The following is a 17,426-nucleotide window of genomic DNA, read 5'->3' as shown; positions in this document are numbered from 1 at the left end:
AGCGTCAGTGCAGAACACAAGCAAGTGAAATGAAAACCGTTAAGGACTGCACCAGAAGAAAGAAAACTACGGTCATTCACAGATGATACGACCGTATCAGATTAACCAAATAATCTACATATAAACCATTACAATTAATAGGTGAGTTTATCAAGGAAAATGGGTCTAAGGTCAATTTAAACGACTGTGTGTCTATAGCAGTCCTGGTGGCTCAGTGGTTAAGAGCTCGGCTGCTAACCAAAAGGTCAGCAGTTGGAACCCTCCAGCTGCTCCTTGGAGACCCTCCAGGGCAGTTCCACTCTACCCTATGGGGTCACTGCGAGTCGGAAGTGACTCAGCAGCAATGGGTTCTTCTATGTACTGGCAATAAAAAGAAAACAAAAATTCAAAAAAATACCATTTATAATACCATCCCCCCAAAAACCAACACCTAGGAAGAACATCTAACAAAAGATGTACAAGATTTCTGTAAGGAAAGGTACAAAATATTGCTGAGTGAAATTAAAGAAGAGAATCAACTTTACAGCAACAGGTTTGGTTTTTCATTTTTAAGTAAATAAAAAGGATCCCTGGTGGTACAGTGGTTAAGTGCTTGCTGCTAACTGAAAGGGTGGTGGTTTCACCCCACCAGCTGCTCTGCAGGAGAGATGTGGCAGTCTTCTTCTGTAAAGACTACAGCCTTGCAAACCCTATGGGGCAGTTCTGCTCTGTTCTGTAGCGTCGCTATGAGTTGTAATCAACTCAGTGGCAATGGGTCTAAGTAAATGGAGGGACATACGATGTTCATGTAATGGAAGACTCGAAATTGCTAAGCTGTCAATTCACGGCGAGACTTCGTCTCACATAATTAGGACATGTTATCGAGAGGGACCAGTCCCTGGAGAAGGACATTATGCTTGGTAAGGTGGAAGACCCTTGATGAGATGGATTGACACCGTGGCTACAAGAGTAGGCTCACATATAGCAACGACTGTGCGGAAAGCACAGGACTGGGCAGTGTTTCCTTCTGTTGTATATCGTTGCTATGAGTCAGACTGATTGGACGACATCTAACAACAACAACCTCCAGATTCCAGATGTTGACAAGTGGCTGATGCTAAAATTCATGAAGTAGAAAGGGCCAAAAGCAGACAAGGCGGTCTTGAAGAAAAAAGAGCTGGAGGATGTACACCACAAGATTTTCAGGCTTACCATAAAACCACAGTGCTTCTTAAGACTGCGGTATTGGCACAAGGATAGGTAATTGAACTATATTAAAATTAAGAACTTCTGTTTGTCAAAAGCCAAAATGAACAGAGTTAAAATGTAAGCCACAGAGCTGGAGAAAATATTGCCAACACGGATAACCTCCAAAGGGCTCGTGTTTAAAATTTATAAAGAACTCTTACAGATTCATTAATAAATAGGCAAACTACAGAAAAGTTGGCAAGGTACTTCAATAGGAACATCACAAAAAAAGGTATCTAAATAGTCAATAAACAATATCTAAAGAGGCTCAATTTCATTAGTAACAGAAATGTTAGGTACAGTCATAACAAGATACCCTTACGTAACACCAGATGGCTAAAATTAGAATAACAATAGTAAGTGTTGGCAAGGATGTGCGGCACTGTTGGTGGGAGTGTGAACTGGGACTCCCGCTTTGGAAAACTGTTTGGGTACTGTCTATTAAAACTGAACATGTGCACACTCAATGACACAGCAATCCTACCGACTATATAAGCAACAGTAATGTGTGCATGTGGGCACCAAAAGGCACATACAAGAACGTTCAGAACTGCCAGAATGTGGAAAAAATTCAAATGTCCACTAAATGCACAACTGATACATAAATTGCAGCTACTCACACAATGAAAATATGTACATCAATGAAGATGAACCAACCACTGCTTCCCAGGACAACGTGAATGGCCTCACAGCCTTGATGCTGAGCAAAAGAAGCCAGCCACAAAAGAGCCAAAGAAACTTAAAGCCATACTGTGTGATTCCATTTACATACAATTTAAAAACAGGCAAAACTAATACATGATGTTAGAAGCCAGGATGGTGGTTATGCTTGGAAGGAGAGAAGGGGTCATGAGCGGGTCTGGGTGTGAACAGGGCTTTTGGGGAGCTAGCAATGTTCTATTTCTTGACCTGTGTGGTGTCTAAATTTCTCTTCACTTTTTGATAATGCACTGGGCTATACCCTTATAGGGAGCCCTGGTGGCGCAGTGGTCAAGAGCTATGGCTGCTAACCAAAAGGTTGGTTAGCAAATCCGCCAGCTGCTCCTGGGAAACCCTATGGGGCAGTTCGACTCTGTACTATAGGGTCGTTATGAGTCGGAAATTGACTTGACGACAACGGGTTTTTATACCCTTATACTTTGTATATATGTTATAAATACATAAAAATGTATTTTTAAAAGATACTGAAACAAATGGTGGTAGAGTAAATTTGGAATGAACAGTGGCCATGGCTGCACAACATGGAGTGTAATCAAGGTCACTGAGACATAGGTGTAAATACTGTTGAACTGGCAAGTGTTTTATGTATTTTTACCACAATAAAAGCAAAAACAAACACTGAGACAAACAAAAAAAGTCCCTGTGTGATTGGCTTTTCAGTCCTTAACTCAGTTCAATGGTTCTCACGGAAGAAAGAAATGGGATTATCCACAAGACCGAGAAGCCCTCCGCTCACACCATTCCCTCTGCGTATAATGGGATTCTTTCTTGCGTCTCCTAGCCAACTTTCATTCATCCTTTAAGCTTCAGCCAGGACGTCACCCTCTCTTCTGGAAACACTCCCTGCCTCGGTCCAGGCTCCAAGACAGCACCCCAGCCTCTCACAGCACACGTAGGGTATGTGCTTACGGGACACCTCTGCTCCTAATGTTTGTTAGGTTGTTCTTACATGTCTAAGTCTTTCCCAGTAGTCTGCAAACATCCAGAAGGCAAGAATCTTGTCTGAAAAAAATCAAACCCACTGCCATAGATTCGATTACAACTCATAGCAACCCTACAGGACTCACAGCAACCCTACAGGACAGAGTAGAACTGCCCCACAGGATTTCCAAGGAGTGGCTGGTGGATTCGAACTGCCAACCTTTTGGTTAGCAGCTGAGCTCTTAACCACTGTGCCACCAGTGCCCCCAATTGTCTGCAACCTCTCTAAAGCTACCCCGAGAGTACTGTCCTGGCAGGGAACAGGTGCTTATGCTATACCCAGGTAGCTACTCTCACCGAAATGCTGTGTAACAAACAACCGCAAAACCTCAGTTACACACACATCTTGACTTTGCTCACTCACACACGTTGTGGTCAGCAGGCTGCTGGCTGATCTAGAATGGCCTTGGCTGGGGCAACTGGGTGACTCAGCTTTGCCCTACACATGCCTCATTCTGCGTACCTCAGTCATCACCATGCTATCATGAGAGTAAATGGAAGCATCTAAGGCCTTTTGAGGTCTGAGCTCAGACCCAGCATATCATCACCTCCATCACATTCTATCGGCCAAGCAAGCCACAAGGTCAGCCCCCATGAAACAGCTGGAGCAGGTCTGCCCACCTGCTATAGGAGACCACCGCAAAGTCATGTGGCCAGAGCTGGCTGCGGATACAGGGAAAAGTGCGGGGGAGCAGGGGACATTAGTACAATCAGTCCACTGCATTCTGTGTGTGTGGGATCAGTTTAATGAATGACACACATCAGAATCCATAAGCCTGTCCGTGACCAGCTGCCATCGAGTTGATTCCGACACACGGTGACCCCAGGTGTGTCAGAAAAGAACTTTGCTCCAGAGGGTTTGCAGTGCCTGATTTTTCGGAAGTCTTTCTTCCGTGGCACCTCTGGGTGGACTGGAACCTCCAACCTTTCGGTTAGCAGTTGAGCACATTAACTGTTTGCGCCACCCAGGGACTAAAGCAATCTAGCAAAGAAAAGGGAAGAAGAGAGCAAGAAATTCAGCCAAGTTGATTCTTCTGTCAAAGGTGAGAAAGGTGAATAACCAAGCAGGAAGAAGGCGCTCCTCTGTGCTGTCTCTGAGGAGTATCAGCAGACAGAGGGATGGGGCTGCAAGTCTGTGCTGCAGGTATGTAGGCTAGAGCAGTGGCTGCCGGGGGAAGAGATGGCATCAGGGGAGGGAGTGAAGGAGGGCACAGAAACGACCGAGGAGCGCGGGCGGCTAAAAGGGGCTGAGTGTCACCTACAACCTCCTCCAGGCCAAAGCTGGATCTGTCCCCTCAGACCCTCTGAGCTGGGACTGCTCCATTTAGCTGCCTAATCTCAGATCATGCACTGTAGGAGGTGGACCAGGCATTGAGATGGTGAAACAGAGCACCTCGATGGTCTCGCCTAAACTTACGAGGTCCTCTCGTTCTGTGTCTTAACTCTGGCTGATGACGCTGGGGTTTTACATTTCATTTCTGCTATAGGAACTCAGAGCATCCCATCCTCCCAAGCTGTCACTGAGCCGTGTGGTGGCAGAAGGAGGCTCAGTTGTCTCAACTTAGAGGAGGTAAGACGGGAGCAAGGCTGCGTGAAATGTAGGTGCCACAACCAGCCAGAGTCCCCGACTAACATTTACTGAGCAACTGCTGGGTGTCTGGCACTGTGCTAGGCCCAGGACTATGAAAAGGAATAACTCACAGTTCCAGCCCTCATGGAGATCCACGGTACGTGACTCACTTTATGAAAAACCCACTGCCATCGAATCGATTCTGACTCACAGCAACCCTAGGAGACTGAGGAGAACTGCCCCCACAGGGTTTCCAGGGAGCAGCTCATGGATTTGAACTGCTGACCTTTTGGTTAGCAGCTGAGCTCTTAACTGCTGTGCCAATCGCTGATGCTGAAAATGATGCTATAGAAAGGGAAAGAGAGGCAACCCATAGTTCGTTTCTCATCAGTAATCTGAAGGCAGAGAGTGTAAGTAAAATGTACGTATATCAAGTGCAGGCAAAACAGGGGAGGCAGCTTTGCGCCATGTTTTCACTGTCCCAGTAGGAAGGAAACACACTTGCACACACAAGCTATGAAACATAAGGTATGAAACACAACTGTGTCCTTTCGGTGGTTCTGCCTATGACTTAAATGCCCTTATATTTGTGTTTAGAAACTAGTACTGCACGGTATAAAGAGGAACAGTGAAATTCACACTAATAATTCATTTTAATTTTTCTTTACTTAGAATGACATTAAGTTGCAAATAAAAACACCATGTGAAATCGAGAGAGATTGCAGAAGAAAGGAAAAAGTTTTACATTTTCGTATCTATTAAAGATACTAAAGTTGCCATTAAGGCAACTTTTCCCTCTTTCTTGAACAAAAGGCCCCACGTTTTCATCCTTCACTAAAAAACCAGACCTGTTGTAGACAAGCTGATTCCTACTCAGAGTGACCCTATAGGGCAGAGTGGAATTGCCCCATAGAGTTTCCAAGGAGCAACTGGTGTATTCAAACTGCTGACCTTTTGGTTAGCAGCTGAGCTCCTAACCACTTCGCCACCAGGGCTCCTCATTTTGCACTAAAAACCAAAAAAAAAAAAAACCAAACTAAACCCATTGCCATCGAGTTGATTCCAACTCATGGAGACCCTACAGGACAGAGTAGAACTGCCCCCACAGGGTTTCCAAGGAGCAGCTGGTGGATTCGAACTGCCATCCTTTTGGTTAGCAGCCAAGCTCTTAACCACTGCATCATAGGTCCTGCAAATCAAGTAGCCAGCTCTGCTGCGTACCATACCGTACACAAAGCCAAGACTTCCAGGGTTTCCAACCAAAACCTGCTCCCGCCTTTCGTTGCTAAGGAACTCTGTTGAGGGGTGTGGCCCCGGCCACCTCCCTGGCTCCTTCACCTCCCTCCCTTCCTCTCTCTCCCCTTCTCTCTGAAGCAACACACCCATCTTCCTCTGGTCTTTGGGGTTTTACCTTCTACCTCAAGCACCTATAAAGGTCTATTTCCTAAACAATGTAATTCACTTAGAGAAATTTAATAACTTGATAAAATTTTAAACAATTTTTATTAAATTACAAAATTTAACAGGGGAATTCAACAACCTCCAAGTTGAATGACTAATGTTTCAATTATGTGCAGTTCCTGGGCACAGGATGCCCTAAGCGCTCTCTGCACATAGCAGGCTAAACCTAAGCAAGGGGCTTCCCGATAGGACTGGGAGGATAAGGGCAAAAGGACGCCTCTCCTTCACCCCTCCCCAGTGCTAATAACTTCATTATCACAAAGAAGACAGGCGATCCTCTTTGTTAAAATTTAGTCCAAACACAAAGAAGCCTGACATTCCACATGTCTGACAGGTCATTTCTGCCTGAACCCTGCCACATCCCAATTTATTATTTTTTAAAATTTTTTCTTTTGGTAAATATATACTATGTAATGAATTGTCTGCCATTTCAACATTCTTCACGTGTATAATTCAGTGACATTAGTTATGTTTATCATGTTGATTGACCATTACCATTATCTCCCAATTTATTTTTTTAATTTAAAAAAATGTATTCTGTGGTATCGTGAAAGAAATTATTTTTTCTCCAAAACAATGTACATTTGCCAGTTACCCGCAGAGGTTATGCTGCTGACGATGAATATCCCTGTGTTCTCAGCTGGAACACAGTTTCCTTTCATCACGAGGAAGGCAGGAAGCGGTAACTCCACAAGACCGTTTTTCCTTAAGAAGCTTTTACCTACTTGAAATCACAGGCTGTTACCTCATGCATGATCCGTGATGCAAGGCCTCTTACCACGCCTTATTTTACTGGGGGTTGCTTCTTCGTCGCCTCATTGCAGCTCCAAGACACCCAAGTGTCAGGAGCCAGCAAAGGGTTCTGTTTTATTCCATGGGATTGTCATCATTTCTGGTTCTTGCTTGCATAACCCTGGCATGGCATTCATTACAGGTCATCAACGGTAGCTCATGACAGTTGGAGGTAAACAAGCTGTTTGCCTTAAACTCAGAGTGATGAAAGGAACCAACCTTAGCACACAGCTTTGCCAAAGGCAGTGCTTGGCCAAGGGAGAGGTGGCAGAAAAGTCTGTGTGAAGGTGGGCAGCTGGGTCAGAGTGCCCCCTCACTGGCCTCATAGACCATCTTCAGATAACCCTCAGCAGATGCCACACGTGATGTGATTCATGGGTAAAAGAATCCCCCCTAAATAACCAACAGCTCGGATTTTGAGTGCCTTCCAACTTGAGGGGCTCATCTTCCAGCATGATATCAGACAATGTTCTACTGCTATTCATACAGTAGTCACTGGTCAATTTTTTTAGAAGTAAATTGCCAGGTCCTTCTGCCTAGTTTGTCTTAGCTCAGAAGCTCCACTGCAACAGGTCTACCACGGGTGACCCTGCAGGTATTTCAATGCTTCCAGCATCACAGCAACACACAAGCCACCACAGTACGACAAACTGACAGACAAGTGGTTCAACCATTTCAGGACACAGCACACGATCAAGAATCAATGGCACTGAGAGAAGTCCCAGCTGCACTGAAGGCACCGACAAAAACAAGGCTCCAGGAACTGACGGAATGCTAATGGAGATGTTTCAGGAAATGGATGCAAAGCTGGGAGTACTCACTTGCCTATGCTAAGAAATGTGGAACACAGCTACCTGGTTAACCAACTGGAAGAGATAGATATTTGTGCCCTCCAAAGAAAGGTGAGCCACAGAATGCAGAAATTATCAAACGGTATCATTAATATCACGCTCAACTGAAATTTTACTGAAGATCATTCCAAAACAGTTGCAGCAGTACATCAACAGGGAACTGCCAGAAATTCAAGGCTTGATTCAGAAGAGGACGTGGAAAGTGGAATATCATTGCTGATGTCAGACGGACTTTGGCTGAAAGCAGAGAACACCAGAAAGATGTTTACCTGTGCTTGACTATGCAAAGGCATTTGACTGTGTGGATCATAACAAATTATGGTTAACACTGCAAAGAATGGGAATTCCAGAACACTTAGCTGTGCTCATGCAGAACCTGTACATAGACCAAGAGGCAGTCGTTCGAACAGAGCAAGGGGATACTGAGAGGTTTAAAATCCGAAAAGGTGTGCGTCAGGGTGGTATCTTTTCACCATACTTATTCAATCTGTATGCTGAGCAAATAATCCGAGAAGGTGAACTACGGGAAGAAGAATTTAGCAACAGGATTTAAGGAAGACTCATTAACAACCTGTGATGTGCAGATGACACAACCTTGCTTGCTGAACGTGAAGAAGACTTGAAGCACTTACTGATAAAGATCAAAGTCTACAGCCTTCAGTATGGATTAAACCTCAACATAAAGAAAACAAAAATCTTCACAACTGGACCAATAAGCAACATCATGATAAACAGAGAAAATACTGAAGTTGTAAAAGATTTCATTTTCCTTGGATCCACAATCAATGCCCATGGAAACTGCAGTCAAGACCTCAAATGACATATCGCATTGGGAAAATGGGCTGCAAAAGTTCTCTTTAAAATGTTTGTTTGAGGACTAAGGTGCGTCTGACCCAAGCCATGGTATTTTTAATTGCCTCGCATGCATGGGAAAGCTGGACAATAAATAAGGAAAACCAAAGAATTGATGCCTTTAAATTATTTTGTTGGTGAAGAATATTGAACATATCATGGACTTTCAGAACAAACAAATCTGTTTTGGAAGAAGTACAGCCAGAATGCTCCTCAGAAACAAGGATGGTGAGGCTTTGTTTCATGTACTTCGGACATGTTATCAGGAGGGACTAGACCCTGGAGAAAGGCATCATGCTTGGTAGAGGGTCAGTGAAAAACAGGAAGACCCTCAACGAGATGGACTGACACAGTGGCTGCAACAACGGGCTCAAACATAGCAATGATTGTGAGGATGGCACAGGACCGGGTAGTATTTTTTCTGCTGTACACAGGGTCACTATGAGTCAGAACGAATTCAACAGCACCTAACAACGACAAGAACCAACAGCTAAAAAGAAGTGTCAATGTGGGGATACCAAAATCCTCCACCATCTTGGAGTATCTGTTTTCTTGACACATCCCTGTAACCTCTGCTCTGGTTTCTTCCCCATCTCTTCTCTCCACACCCCATACGTCATGTCCATCAACTCCACTTCTACATGTTTCTCTGTTCTTCCTCCTTCTGACTGTCCCTTCCCTGCTCTGCTATCTCATTCTTCTACCTCATCACTTAAATTCCAGACCAGTTGAGTATGTATCAGGAACATAAACAAAAAATCACCTTATCCCGAGCTTTCTGGACAAGGGAGGCTGGCTGAGCCCCCAAAACTAATGCCCTGAGATAATCTTTAAACCTTAAACCAAAAATATCCCTGGAATTCTTCTTAAAACCAAACAATAATTTAGTTTAACTAGTGAAAAATGTCTGCCTTGAGTATTATACTCTTTTAAGATCTATATGGGATCAAATTGACAATAGCAACTTCAAAGATGAGATAGGAACCTTTTAGGGCAATGCGTTTATGTTAATGGGGGAGGAACAACTCAGAGAAGAAGGGTGAAGATGGTTACATAACTCAAAAAATGTACTCAGTGTCACTAAATTGTACATGTAGAAACTGTTGAATTGGTATATGTTTTGTTGTGTATATTCTCAACAACAACAAAATAAATTTTAAATCACCTTATCATAGGGTGATATCTAAGTTTTCCAGTTGCAACTACAACATATATTCCCCCCCACCGATATGTACCAAAAGGATAACACTATAGTAAACATCAGCAAAAAGATTTTGCCAACAACCACCACACATGGAAATGGGTAAAATATGCAACACATTTCAAAAACTAGTTACTAGGGGAGAAACAGAAGATTCTGGAGTAGAGTAGAAAAGGGCAGCATGACTCAGCTCCTAATCTCCCCTCACCCTTTAGAAACTGTAGTGGGGAGTCAACATTTCCTGGAGGGACACAAAGTAGGTAGAGAGAAACAGGTCAGGAATCAACACCGCTAACTCTTCCAGATGAAATCCAAATTGCCAGGACTTCACATTGTGTCGGTGAAGCAAACCTTGACAAAAGACATTTAACTACATTTCTGAAGAGAAAGAAAAGCCCAGATACTTTAAAACAAACAAAATTAAAACCACATTCCTCTTTAGCTGACTGTCCCATTCCAGCTACCATCTGGATGAAAGAAAGATGTATGTAAACAGCATAAAACCTAACTTAGAGGAAATAATAATTTTTTAAAAATAATTTTTATTGTACTTTAAGTGAAAGTTTACAAATCAAGTCAGTCTCTCACACAAAAACCCATATACACCTTGCTACACACTCCCAATTACTCTCCCCCTAATGAGACAGCCTGCTCTCTCCCTCCACTCTCTCTTTTCATGTCCATTTCGCCAGCTTCTAACCCCCTCCACCCTCTCATCTCCCCTCCAGGCAGGAGATGCCAACATAGTCTCAAGTGTCCACCTGATCCAAGGAGCTCACTCCTCACCAGCATCCCTTTCCAACCCACTGTCCAGTCCAATCCATGTCTGAAGAGTTGGCTTCGGGAATGGTTCCTGACCTGGGCCAGCAGAAGGTCTGGGGGCCATGACCACCGGTGTCCTTCCAGTCTCAGTCAGGCCATTAAGTCTGGTCTTATGAGAATTTGGGGTCTGCATCCTACTGCTCTCCTGCTCCCTCAGGGGTACTCTGTTGTGTTCCCTGTCAGGACAGTCATCAGTTGTAGCCGGACACCATCTAGTTCTTCTGGTCTCGGGATGATGTAGACGCTGGTTCATGTGGCCCTTTCTGTCTCTTGGCCTCGTAATCACCTTGTATCCTTGGTGTTCTTCATTCTTCTTTGATCCAGGTGGGTTGAGACCAACTGATGCATCTTGGGTGGCTGCTTGCTAGCATTTAAGACCCCAGAAGCCACTCTTCAAAGTGGGATGCAGAATGTTTTCTTAATAGATTTTATTATGCCAATTGACTTAGATGTCCCCTGAAACCATGGTCCCCAGACCCCTGCCTCTGGTACACTGGCCTTCAAAGCATTCAGTTTATTCAGGAAACTTCTTTGCTTTTGGTTTAGTCCAATTGTGCTGACCTCCCCTGTATTGTGTGCTGTCTTTCCCTTCACCTAAAGTAGTTCTTATCTACTATCTAATTAGTGAATACCCCTCTCCCATCCTCCCTCCCTCCCCCCTCTCGTAACCACAAAAGAATGTTTTCTTCTCAGTTTCAACTATTTCTCAAGTTCTTATAATGGTGGTCTTATACAATATTTGTCCTTTTGCAACTGACTAATTTCACTCAGCATAATGCCTTCAAAGTTCCTCCATGTTATGAAATGTTTCACAGATTCCTCACTGTTCTCTATCGATGTGTAGTATTCCATTGTGTAAATATACCATAATTTATCTATTCATCCATTGATGGGCACCTTGGTTGCTTCCATGTTTTTGCTATTGTAAACAGTGCTGCAATAAACATGGGTGTGCATATATCTGTTTGTGTAAAGGCTCTTATTTCTCTAGGATATATTCCAAGGAGTGAGATTGCTGGATTGTATGGTAGCTCTATTTCTAACTTTTTAAGGAAGCACCAAATCGATTTCCAAAGTGGTTGTACCATTTGACATTCCCGTCAGCAGTGTAGAAGTGTTCCAATCTCTCCACAGCCTCTCCAACATTTCTTATTTTGTGTTTTTTGGATTAATGCCAGCCTTGTTGGAGTGAGATGAAATCTCATTGTAGTTTTGATCTGCATTTCTCTAATGGCTAATGATCGTGAACAAGAGGAAATAATAATTTAAGGAGTAGAATAATTTCTTACGATTGCTTCATGCCACAGAACTTAATAATAAGTGAAAGCAGTAACACAAAAACAAAAGCTCAAAGGTGAGATAATCGAACACTTGAATACTATGAGAAGGTTGTTTATAGACTCCAGGAATCAAATTGAAGATCAATATAACATCATTACAGACCTAAAAAATAAATTCAAAACTGCATGGTACAGAAGTGAGTATTTTACAAAACTGGACAAAAAGCATGAAGACATACTTTTCAAAAATAGCTACAAACCTCAAGCAAAATAAATTCACAGAAAATCACACCTAGACAGGTCAAATTAAAACTGCTAAAAACCAAAGACCAAGAAAATCTTAAAGGCAACCAAAGAAAGCAGATACACAACTTTCAAATGAGCAACAATAAGACTGACAGCTGACTTTGCAAAATGAACAATGAAAGTCAGGAGAGAAGGTGACAATATCTTCAAACTGTTAGAGGAAAAGAACTGTCATGCTAGAATTTCTTACTCTGTGAAAATATCCTAGATGGAATCTCAGAGATACAGGAAAGAAAAAACAACAACAATGAAATGAGTAAATATGGGGGCTAATCTGAGTACTAACTGCATAAAAGAGTAATTACACACTTAATTACATACATACAATGTTTATTCAAAACATGTGGCAACAGCATAGAAACTGGGAAGAGGTAAATGGAGTCAAAATGTCTGAAGGTCTTTAAATTGCCCAGGATACGGTAAAAGTATCAATTCATATTAGACTCTGATAAGTCAAGTTTTTGTTGTGAGTTGCCATCAAGTTGATTCTGCCTCATGGCAGCTCCATCTGTGCAGAATAGAACTGCTCCACAGGGTTTTCAAGGTTGTGATCTTTTGGAAGCAGAATGCCAGGCCTGTCTTCTGAGGTGCCTCTGGGTGGGTTTGAACTGCCAACCTTCTAGAATAATTTTACAAAATTCACCATGAAATAAGTCTCTGCAGAGTTTAAAGGACTGAAATCATACACATGTTCTCTGGCCACAGTGAAATTAGCCTAGGCAAAAAATAACCAAAAGATTTCCATATGCACGGAAATTAAGCAAAACATTGCTAAATAACTCATGGGTCAAAGGAGAAATTACAAGGAAAATTACAAAACATTCTAACTGAATAAAAATATGATATATTAAAACTTACAGGACTGAGCAAAAGCTGTGCTCAGAGGGAAATTTATGGCTCTAAATATTTAGGTTAGAAAAGAAGGCTGAAAATCACATAATCTCAGGAAGCTGGTAAAGGAAGAGTGAATTAAACTCAGAGAAACTATGAGGAAGGAGATAAGAAAAAGAGAGATATTAACAAATAAAAAACAAACATATGATACAGAGGATCAACAAAGCCAAAAATCGGTTTTGTGAAAAAAACTACCACCATTGATAAATCCCTAGTGAGGTCTCACTATATAACAAGCATTCAGATAAGACACAAATGAAAATGAACAGGAATTAAAGGGGAATCCCAGCAGATCTTACAGATATTAGAGAAGACAATAACAAATTCTATGATCAATTTATGGCAGAAAATTTGAAAATTTCGATAAATGGACCGAATTCTAGAAAAATACAACCTACCAAAAGTGACACAAGAAGAAACAATAAATCTTTATGCTCCATTAACTACTAAAGAAATTCAAGAAATTTGTCTATACACAGAAAACTCTAAGCATAGATGGCTTTGGCAATGAATTCCACCAAACATTTAGGGGGATAATTTCAATCTTCCATAAACTCTTCCAGAGAACAGAAAAAAGAAGACATGCCTCACAACTTTTTTTTTTTAATGTAGCCTTGGTGCCGAGCCCAGCAAAAACATGATGAGAAAGTAATATTTCAGACCAACCTCATTAAACATAGATGCAAAAATCCTAAATAAAGTACTGACAAACAGAATCTAGTAGTATATAAATATCAGTAAAGCGAGTTAGGCAATATGTAAAAGGGACAGTACATTACACCAAATTAGGTTTATCCCAGGAAGCCATAATTGGTTTAACATTTGAAAGAAGGTTCAGAAAAGCATCTGATGAAAGTCAACAGTTCAATAAAACCCTTAGAAATGAGAAATACAAAGAAACTTCCTTAACTCAATTTTTAAAATATAGAAAAAGTGATTTAAAAAGGAAAGTATTAAATTAGACTACATTAAAATTCTATTCATAAAAGATGCCATGAAGAATCTAAGAAGGCAACTTACCTAGCAAAAAAAAAAAAAAAAAGACACTTGTAAAATACATAACCTCGAGAGGTATGGTATCTGGAATAATACAGAGAACTTCCACAAATCAATATAAAATAGGAACTCCAGCAGAAAAATGGGCAAGAGAATTGAGATACTGAAATGAGATATTTTACAGATGAGATATTCAAATAGCCAATAAACATATGATAAGGTGCTTAACCTCATTAATAATCAGGAAAATGCACATTAAACCCACGAAACCCACTGCCATCGAGTCAATTCTGACTCATAGTGACCCTACAGGACAGAGTAGAACTGCCCCATGGGATTTCCAAGGCTACAGAAGCAGATTGCCACACCTTCCTCCCTCGGAGTGGCTGGTGGGTTCGAAACTCCAACCTTTCGATTCACAGCTGAGTGCTTTAAGCACCGCACCACCAGGGCTCCACACCCATCACAATGGCTAAAAATTAAAGACTGACAATACCAAATGTTGGTGAGGGTGTGGAGCTCCCAGAATTCTTTTACATGCAGGTAAGACTAGAAATTGGTATAACCATTTTGAAAATTGGTTGGGCGTTATCTACTAAAGTTGAAGATATACATTCCCTACGATTCAGAAGGAGTCCTGGTGGTGCAATGGTTAAGAACTCTGCTGCTAACCAAAAGGTCGGTAGTTCAAATCCACCAGCCACTCCTTGGAAACCCTATGGGGCAGTTCCACTCTGTCCTATGAGGTGGCTGAGTCAGAACTGACTTGACGGCAACAAGTGTGTGACTCAGAAAAATGCTACTAAAGTTGAAGGTCTACACCCCCTATAACTCAGAATCCCACCCATCTGTCAGTCTGTCGTACTGCGGGGCTTGGGTATTATTGCGATGCTGGAAGCCATACCACCAGTATTCAAATACCAGCAGGGTCACCAAACTAAGACAGACTGAGCTCCCAGGCTAAGACAGACTAGGAAGAAGGACCTGGTGGCCTACTTCTGAGAAAAATTAGCCAGCGAAAACCTTATAAATAGCAGCGGGACACTGTCTGATATAGCACTGGAAGATGAGCCCCTCAGCCTGGAAGGCACCCAAAAGACAAACAATGGGGTCAAGCATAACGATTGTGAGCATGGCGCAGGACCAGGCAGCGTTTCCTGCTGTTGTACACCGGGTGGCTATGAGTCGGAACCAACTCAGCGGCACCTAACAACAGCAACAACATGACTCAGAAATTTAAGTCCTGTTCTCATTTACAACAGCCCCCAAAGTGAAACAACTATGTGCATCAACAGTAGAACAGGCAGCAAAGAAAATGAATGAACTACAGCTTCACGGAACAATGTGGGTATGTCACACAGATGTTACGTTGAACAAAGGAAGCCATACGCAGAGTACATGCTGTATGATCCTACTTAAAATCCAAGCAGAGATAAAGCAAGGTATGGCTTTAGAAGTCTGGCTAGTGGTTATTCTTAGGGAGGGAGTGACTGGATGGGGCCACTAGGGGTATTTCTGGGTTGTCGGTGATGTTCTACTTCTTGATCTCTGTCATGGTTATGTGGATATGTTTATAGCGTGGGAATTCATTGAGATCTACGCCTTTGATTTTTGAAACTTTTTTGTATTTATGTTATTTTTAAAGAAAAAGTTAATTAAAAGAACATACCACATCCCAGGTAAAACTGATACAGAATTTGCAACAGTACCTACTGAATGTCAAGGATAAAGAAATTCAACTGATATCCAGGAAGAAAAGGCAAATCACCTGCAAGGACAAAAATTGAATCCGTCTTACCTAAAATCTCTCCTCAACATGTTCAACAGTAGAAGACCTAAGAGCAATTGCTACAATCTTTGAGGGAAAGAAAACGTAATTCAAGAGTATTTTTTCTGTATGTTTACTTAGGATGTCACTCAATTACAAAGACAGCAGACATTCAGTCTTCTTAGGATGTCTGTAAGGTACTTTGAATCCCTCAGGAACAGACTGCGTAGTATTACGTATGTGTTACACTGAACTGTAAACGAGTTCCTGCTGGCATTCCAACTAAGCATTCAGTCTAGAGGTGGACAGTGAGCATTCTCGTCAGGCACCTCACAGAGGTGGCTACTACAAGCAATGCTATTATCTGTACCTTGCAAAACACTGCTTTGGTAATTGTTGTTGTTAGCTGCCATCAAGTTAGCTCCGACTCATGGTGACCCTATATAAAACACAATTAAATGCTGCCTGGTCCTGCATTATCATCACAATCGTTGGTACGTTCAAGGCCATTGTTGTGGCCACTGTGTATTCTGAGTGTCTTCCAACCTAGGTGGCTCATCTTCCAGCACTATATCTGACAACATTCTGTTGTGGTCCACAGGTTTTCACCAGCTAACTTTTGGAAGTAGACCGCTGGGCCTTTCTTCCTAATCTGTCTTAGTCTAGAAGTTCCACTGAAACTTGTCCAGCACCGAAGACCCTGCTGGAGTTTGAAATACTGGTGGCATAGTTTTCAGCTTCACAGCAGCACGCAAGCCACCACAGTACCACAAACCGACAGATGGTGGTAGCTTTGGTAACTCGTGCCCTGAATATCTGAACTGGGATTCTACTGGTGAAATTAGGGGCTTCTTAAGTACCATGAGGAAACCCTGGTAGTGCAGTGGTTAAGAGTTCAGCTGCTAACCAAAACATCAGCAGTTCGAATCCACCAGGTGCTCCTTGGAAACCCGATGGGGCAGTTCTACTAGGTCCTACAGGGACACTATTAGTCGGAATCAACTCGTCAGCAATAAGCTTTTTAACTACCATGATAAGTATTAGAAATGGGCTCTTATTGGTAAAATGAAAGGTATTTATGATATGGGGATTGGCGAAAATATGTTAGAGACACTTCTCACCCTTATATGGACAGGATAAAGCCAATCCATACCTTAATGGCGCTTGAGACTTGTGCCTGAAATGGACCTGTTTGGGGCAATGTGTTCCTCACCAGAACATTGGCATCCCTCTGTGGTCACTGCCACCCCTGCACCAATGATGCCCCCTGTGCTCATCACTGCACGGCCTGCCCAGCTCCCCCCAGCCTGGGAATTCTCTCAGAGCAAGGACAGAGTCCCCTCTGGCTTTGTATCCCCAGCACAGAGCACAGTGCCTGGCACATAGTGGACACACCCGATTTCCCTGTGCAGGAAACACAGGCTTAGAGTATAGTGTTAGAACTGAGAATTCGGGAAAGGTCAGCTCATTCTGGCTGTGGGTGGCCTGCCTTGCCCTGGACGCTACGGTAAGTCTGAGCACCATGCATGTGTGTAGATCTAAGGTTCTGCCTCAGAGCTTCCCTGGGCTAGAGCATCCTGGAAGGCAGCCCAGGGCCACAGCCAAGCTCTTCCTGTCTCCCCAGGCTCCCAGCCAAGGTCCTGGCTCAGAAATAGTTTCTCTCTAAGCTGCAGGTGGTACAGTATTTAAGCGTTTGGATGCTAAC

General features: G+C 42.6%; 1 protein-coding gene across 1 annotated transcript in view; it reads right to left on the bottom strand.

Moving 5' to 3' along the window:
* Positions 1-17,426, bottom strand: part of SUSD5 (sushi domain containing 5) — a 60,888-nt gene that overhangs the window by 3,828 nt on the left and 39,634 nt on the right. The gene's annotated exons all lie outside the window — the stretch shown is intronic.

Source organism: Elephas maximus, chromosome 27 (assembly GCF_024166365.1).
Source record: "Elephas maximus indicus isolate mEleMax1 chromosome 27, mEleMax1 primary haplotype, whole genome shotgun sequence".
Classification (NCBI taxonomy): Eukaryota; Metazoa; Chordata; class Mammalia; order Proboscidea; family Elephantidae; genus Elephas; species Elephas maximus.
Note: the sequence above shows the minus strand (reverse complement) of the source record. Positions and strands in the feature narration are given on the sequence as shown.